Here is a 7617-nt window from a genome sequence, read left to right as displayed (position 1 = left end):
AAACCCAAGCAACGTACTGTAAAGTAGTTGACATGTTTCCGTTGAATGGATGTACACCCAGGCCCAAAAAAGGAATGAGAGATTTCTCACCGAGTGTCAACGGATGTGTGGGTGTGTGCCCAGACACTCAATGGTGTCTGACTCTTGGTGTGCCCCTGGACTATAGCCCGCCAGGCTCCTCTGTCCACGGGATTCTCCAGGCAAGAACACTGGAGTGGGTTGTCATTTCCTCCTCCAGGGGATCTTCTCAACCAGGGATAGCACCCAGGTCTCCTGGGTCTCCTGCACTGGTAGGCAGATTCTTCACCTCTGTGCCACCTGGGAAGCCTGTGCCAGTGGATAAATAAGCCAAATTTCCTGGGATAAGAGCTGAGAGATATAGGATAGTGTCAGAAGACAAGTTTGCCCTACGGAACAGGAGAAAGCAGATGACAGTAGTGAGAGCAAGAGAGAGGGGGGACGCCCTCCCGGCTCTGCTCCAGACCCTCAGCCCCACAGTGAGACCCCCGAACATCAGTCAGCCAGTGGGGTTAACGAACGGAACTTTGATACCCACCCCCTCCCACTCCAGCTGTGCTGCCAGCCACATTTCAAGGCCCTCTTCTCTACCTTCCTGCACCCTCCCGGCCTCCTCTGCTCCACACCAGCTGCTTTAAGCCAGCGGTCCTGCCCTGCCTTTCACAGCGGCCTTCCCCTAGCCTCGGGCCCAGCTAACCCTCTCCCCTGCTTCTCCAGTGGATTGATTCCGCCTCTGCCTGGTGAAATCCACTCATACCTCAGATTCCCACCGTGCACCCCAAGGAGTGTTCTCCATTCAGAATTCATTCTCTTCTGTTCCCACTGCACTCGAAACCTCTATCCCCCCACCCTCCACTTTTGGCCCTAATTATTGAACCACATGTCAGCTGCCATGATTACATGTTTTGGCCTCTGGAAGATATAGCTGTATCTTTAGCATGGTTCTAGCCTCCAGGAGATTGAACAGAGGTCACACATGGGGTAGCTATATTACAAATATTTTGCACTAATGGCATCTTAAATGACTGTCATGTGCCAGGCTTCAGGCAGAGCCTTTCTCTTTGAAACATAGGCTTGCTTGGCCTTCTTTGAAAGTAAGGATGCTGCATTTCAGAAGGGTAACTTACTGAAATCAAAAGGTTAGTGTCAGAACCAGAATCCTGCATAGGCCCATCAGAAGTCCATGACCCTTCTATTCTTCTATTCCGTTCTTTTGATGGGGAAACAAAAGCCAGTTAGATGAAGTAGAGAAGAGCTAATATTAGCCCATTTGAATATATATACATATATATATGTGTATATATATATATACACACACACATATACACATATATGTATATATATATACACATACATATATTACATCAAAACCTGTATTAAATTTCAGAGTGATGTTTGGTGTTTAGAACAATTAACCTGGGTTATTATAAGCACGCTTCACCTATTAAATGTGCTCTGTTTTAGAAGGTAGAAACTTATACAACACATCACTGATTTTTCTTAGTTCATTAATTTGCACACTTGACTATTCAGAAACCAAACAGTGGAGGTCAATTGGCCAATTATCCAAAAATTGTATAATCCAATGATTTCCAAATTTTCTCAATTCATAGCACTCTGAGGTGTCTCAGCAGTTTCTTTTCAGTACACTCTAAGCCAAAAGGAATACCTTACAGTCCCATTTATTAAGTCATTAAGTCAAAACAATTTAGTAAGCATTGATGTCCTAACAATTTAGTAGCCAACTGAAAAAAATAATATAATCACGTTTTAATTTTATTCCTTAGACAGGCACAATGACTAACAGGTTAGGTGCTCTTATTAAGCACTGTAAAGCTGCTTATGCTTTAGAATCATATTTTCCTGACATGTCTCCCTTATTTCCAATTTCTCACTGATTTTTCTTGCAATATTTGCTTTTAGTCAAAGCATCTGCTAACAAACCACTTTTTTAGAGATAGGACATTACTGAAAGGAAGACGGCAAGATCTAATACAGAAGATATCAACGACCCCAATCTAGTACTTGATGGTGTTCAATAGATGTGGCATATTTTTATGTTTCATTGAAATTTTTTAAATTGCACACAGCATCACTGGGAGCTTGCAGTGGCACCCCCGGGGTGCCTTAGTACGTAGTTTGGGAAACGAGTACAATTAGTATACTTCATGTAAGATATTTTACATAAATAACTTTATAATATTTTCTATTGCCAGTTAAGGTTTATATTTAATCTACTTATAAAAATGGGCTTAATACAGAAAGGTATAGAAACCATGATTATACAGCTGTAAAGTGAACAGACCCATGTAACCTCCACCCAAATCAAGGAAAAGAACATTAACAACAGCCCATGAGAATCCCTGAGGCTCCATTTCAGCCACTGACCCTGTTCCCTTAAAGGTAATTACTATCTACTCCTCTAAAACCATATACGAGATCTGCCTGCTTATGAACATACAGTGCCTGTCTGAAGCAGAGCCATTTTGGAGTTTCAGTGAATTGTATTTATGGCTGCTTCTCCATCATCTTCCCCAGCTCCCCACACTGTGAAGTCGCTCTGAAGACTCAGCCCAAGTTGGTCTAAAGGCTCAGGAATGGACTTCTTACCTGAATCAAAAGCAACCACCCCACTGCATTTCCTGACCAAGGGGGCAAGTGATCTAACGTGACGCAATCAGAAAAAAGTCCCCGGATTTTATTCCTCCTTCTCTTCCTCCTTCGTTTCTTCCCTTTTTGTCTCTCCTTTCTTTTCCTTTTTTTTTTTTCAATGTGACACTTTCTCTGTTTCAACTGGACAAGAAAGTAGGTGGTCCCAGGAATGCAGGAATTTGACATTAATCCTGCAAATGTACACTGAACTAGCTTTGGGACAGAACCAACATCACAGAAGGCAGATTGGAGAAAACATACAAACAAAAATCACAAAACAATGTATGTCCTACCGTGTCACCATAGGGCCAGCCACCCAGTCACAGTTGCACTTTATGTAAACTAATAAATTCCAATTTTGTATAAGTCAATTTGAGTTTTTTTCAACTTATATACTTATCAGATCCTAAGATTAGCTAGATATCAGCTGGCTGGAAGCTTCAGTCATGTAAAACAACCCAGTTCCCAATGTGGAAAACCTAGAATATCATTTTCCCGACAGAAAAGAAAATGCTAGTGAACTAAAATTTCCATTTGAAAGACCAATCAGCTGAGCCAGTTTTTGCTATAATTGTGTTATATTTCTGGGGCTCCTTCACTCACCCTCCACTCATTCCTTCTGCAAAAGAGGGAGACTCAAACATGTTAACCAAAGTGGGGGTGCTTTCTCATGGATTTACGTTAGTCTGTTGGGTGAAATTTTCCATTTGCAATAGACAAATCTCCTCTTTTAATAGACATGTATTTTCAAAGCAAAACCCCCTCACTGTCCTTATCTTGTTAATGAAGTTCTGCTTATAGGTGTAATCTGTAATCTTACCTGTAATCTGTATAGAACAAGGATATTTGAAGTGGCATTTTCTTGACATTTCTATCCTACTATAATCACACTCTTTAATTGTCTCTGCCTCATCTGCATAGTAGAACTGAAGTCCCAACCTAGTTTCTGATTTTAATCAGAATTCATGGAGCCAGAGGTATCACTAAACATTATTCAGAAAACACTGCCATCAAAGACATTTTCCCAATGCTTTAAAAGGCAAAAGCAAACTATATTTTTTTTTTGGGTGCATGAGACAAGTGCTCGGGCCTGGTGCACTGGGAAGACCCAGAGGGATCGGGTGGAGAGGGAGGTGGGAGGGGGGATCGGGATGGGGAACACATGTAAATCCATGGCTGATTTATGTCAATATATGACAAAAACCACTACAATATTGTAAAGTAATTAGCCTCCAACTAATAAAAATAAGTGGAAAGAAAAAATGAGGTCATTTGCATACATGGCAAAAAAAGCAAGGGATGGTTTTTAAATTAAAAAACAAAACAAAACAAAACTGAAAGCCCAAATGGACTTTTTCAGCCTTAATATAGGAGAAGTACAAAACCTGACTAGGATGTACCTCTTAAATTATTAGGCTGATAACATCATCTGAATTCATTAGGCATTTGCAAAAAGCAATGATGCTTCTAATAAAATGTCAGGTCTACTTTCAGAGGATCTCTGTTGAATAAATTACCTCTGTCAGGTCGCGAAGGGCTCCTGCAGTTCCAGAAGCCAGCCAGTACCCCTAATGGATGAGTCCTCCCTTGAGGGTGATAATTCACTCCCCGTCGCTCCCCAAAGGCCAGCTCCAGCTGCACATCATATCACCCCTGCCAGACAGTCATGTAGAGACTTTCCTGGAGGGACGGCCAGTGTGTGTTGGAACCTATGCAGAAGCAGCAGGGCAGAAAGTGAAGAGGACCAGGAGCCAAGGCAGCAACCATGGGCCAGCTCCCGTTAAGGAAACTTGCCGCCATAAACCCTGTTGCCTGAGCAGAGAATAAAGAGCAGGCACGGCCAGCAGTTAGGGGTGTGGTCCCGACCACAGCCTCCATGGTCAGGCCTCCCAGTGCAAATCCTGCGGGAACAACGACTAGCCGCATGGCCCTCAACGAGATGCTTGACGGCCCTCTGGTTCCGTTTCCTTGAGTACAGAGTTGGGAAAAATAACAAGACCTACTTCTTGAGGTAGTTGTGAGAATTAAAAGAATATGCGTAAAGTGCTTACAGCGCTTAATTAAGCAGCACACGGTTGTGGTAAAGAAATAAATTAGAAAGTAGGACTAACGTTTATAGAGACTGTTTACTGCAATTTTACTCTTTTCTTGATTCCACAAAGGGGAGGGAATGAAACTGTACTGAATTTATTTAGCAAGACAGATCTTACAGCTCATCTATCTCCCTGGGTTCCCTTTTAAAAAAATTCAAAATAGGCATTATTGGCTCCAATTTACAGAAGAGAAAAATGAGGCACAGAGAGTTTATGTGATTCTCCCCAGTGCTCTGTGATTTGCATCCAGTTCTCTGTGGATCCAAAATCGAAAGTGATTTTTCCATCTCACAATGTTGTAAGCCAAAAGTTAGAGTAGGACGGGAACACTTGAAATTGATATAGAAAGAGGAAAAACAGAAGGAGGCAGATAAAGACAAATACGAAACAGGTTGGAGGCTACGGGGAGGGTCTCTCGTTTTGACTGTCACAGTTAAAGTTAGTGCACCCCGTGGAGTGAAAAAGAGTACAGCTTTACACAAAACTGGTTAATGATGACCTCGAGTGTGAGCTCAGTCACTTCAGTTGTGTCCAGTTCTGTGCATCCCTATGGACTGTGGCTCCCCAGGCTCCTCTGTCCATGGGATTCTCCAGGCAAGAATACTGGAGTGGATTGTCATGCCCTCCTCCAGGGGATCTTCCCGGTCCAGGAATTGAACCCATGTCTCTTACGTCTATTTGCATTGCAGGCGAGTTCTTTAGCACTCTAGCACCACCTAGGAAGCCCTAATGATGAACAGGAGATACCAAAAAAGAAACGGAAGCAAGAGCTACATGGAAACCCACTCGGATGACAATGCAGAGCCATTTCCTGCAAGCAGAGGGCAAAGTGGAACTAGAATAAGCATTGGAAGAAGCATAGAGACTTCCACATTCCCATCTGAGCTGTCAGTCAACATGTAATTGTTGGCTGCAGAGAAAGCAGCTGCCCACCCTCAGTGGCAAGTCAAGCAATAGACTTTTTGTTAGATAGAAGTGCCAAGACTCACAGCGTTATTGCTACTATTTATAAAGAATGAAAGGATTAATTATCTGCAAGTAATGCCAGCTCATTACTTCTGGCATTCTCCAGGGGAAAAAAACAACCTGTTGTTCCTAAACAGATAAATGTGCAAGGAAGTCTGGTTTAATTAACTAAAATTGCAAAAAGGCAAGGTAATTGTTTCTAATAATATAAGTTACCTAAGGAAAACATATACATAAAGACTATTATATTTATTTTGACTTCCGTGGATTTAAGGGGTAGTTTTATATTATTCATTAGAACAAAAATGGCAAAAAAAAACCCAGAGCTCAAAGACATGCAAAGGTTTTCTATTATAGTAGTCCTGTTGAAAATCCCTGCTTCTGTGAGAATGTAAAAGGAGTCTACTAAAAGTGGAGATAATGATAAAATTTAAACTGGAACATCATAATGATTTTAATAAAATTGCTATTGGAAAGCAGTGGATAAGGGAATAATTTCCACATGTGGGTTCATACTTGATTTGTCTAGAAATTTCAGGGTTTTGGAAGAAGTGACTATTTTCTCAGAAACATCCCTATGGATTCCAAAATATTCAAATACATTTGTTGCAATGGATCAAGTCGCTGTGTACAGAGAACTCCCCTCCTCTGTCAGTGCCAGCCTGCCATCAGTGGGGGTGAAAAGCATCAACACATAAACCTTAATTTTACATCTAAGCTTCATGGCACAGGGCAAGATTAAGAAGGAATGAGGCAGACAAAAATGTTTTGGGAACAAACCTGTTCAGGACAAGTGACAGAGATGGAGAATTCAGTTGGGGTCTAATCAATGCTCTAGTAAAGTGAGGACTCTTTGAGAAAAATCAGAGGATGAAAACCATAGCAGAGAACACTGTTATACAATGAAAAAGATAAACTCAAAGTTATACTAGGTTGGCAAGAGGGGATATGATCCACTGATTCTTAAGCTTATTTCATGGTAGGGTGTTTAGGGGTCCATTGAGAATTAGGAAGTCCTTAAAAGAAAGACAAAGTCCTCTGACTCTTGTCCAAGTGTGCCAAGAAGAACAGAGAAATTGGCCTTTCCATTAGCAACAGTAGCAAGAGAGGGGCTGGTGAAAGGCATCAGACCAAGTTAGTAATGCCAGCCTTTGGGGGAATCCACTTTGAATTCCAAAGACTTAGTTACCATAGTTAGTTCTACATGTTACTTGGGGAATCTCAGGAAAGAAAAGATGACTGGGAAGGAGACAGAATGGCCTCAGGTATAGATAAGCCTTCTTGGTGTCCAGTGTGTGTGTGTATGTGTGTGTGTGTGTGTGTGAGTAAGTGAAGTTGTATCCAACTTTTTTTGTGACCCCATGGACTGTAACCCACCAGGCTTCTCTGTCCAGAGGATTCTCCTGGCAAGAATACTGGAATGGGTTGCCATTTCCTTCTCCAGGGGATTTTCCAAACCCACGGATCGAACCTGTGTCTCCTGCATTGGCAGGTGGATTCTTTACCTCTGAGCCACCTAGGAAGCCCAAAGGATGGGTACTAAACACCATATTTCTCTAATTTCACCAATTAGTAGGGAAACCATAAAGTTTGACATTCAGAGAAAACCCTTGTGAGAAATGTTGCTGGCAATAATTGTGGTTAAAACAAAAACAGAAACAAATTAATCTAACAATTCTAATTCCAATTCTTATTTGATATAATTTTGTTCTATCACAGTTACAAAACACATAAAATTTATATTTCTAATTAATACACAGATTGCAAATTGTATCTCCATTTTGCACAACAGGTTTTAATCTAAAAGGATTTGTTTTCAAAATTAAATTAATCCTCAAAATATTAAGGTTTGGCACTATGAAATCTTCAGAATTGTGTTACAGTGTGA

The 7617-nt window shown here is 41.3% G+C and overlaps 1 protein-coding gene across 2 annotated transcripts in view; it reads right to left on the bottom strand.

Moving 5' to 3' along the window:
- Positions 1 to 7617, bottom strand: part of FGF14 (fibroblast growth factor 14) — a 603006-nt gene that overhangs the window by 207188 nt on the left and 388201 nt on the right. The window lies entirely within an intron of this gene.

This window comes from Cervus canadensis, chromosome 9 (assembly GCF_019320065.1).
Source record: "Cervus canadensis isolate Bull #8, Minnesota chromosome 9, ASM1932006v1, whole genome shotgun sequence".
Lineage (NCBI taxonomy): Eukaryota > Metazoa > Chordata > Mammalia > Artiodactyla > Cervidae > Cervus > Cervus canadensis.
This window is presented reverse-complemented; position numbering and strand designations above follow the sequence as displayed.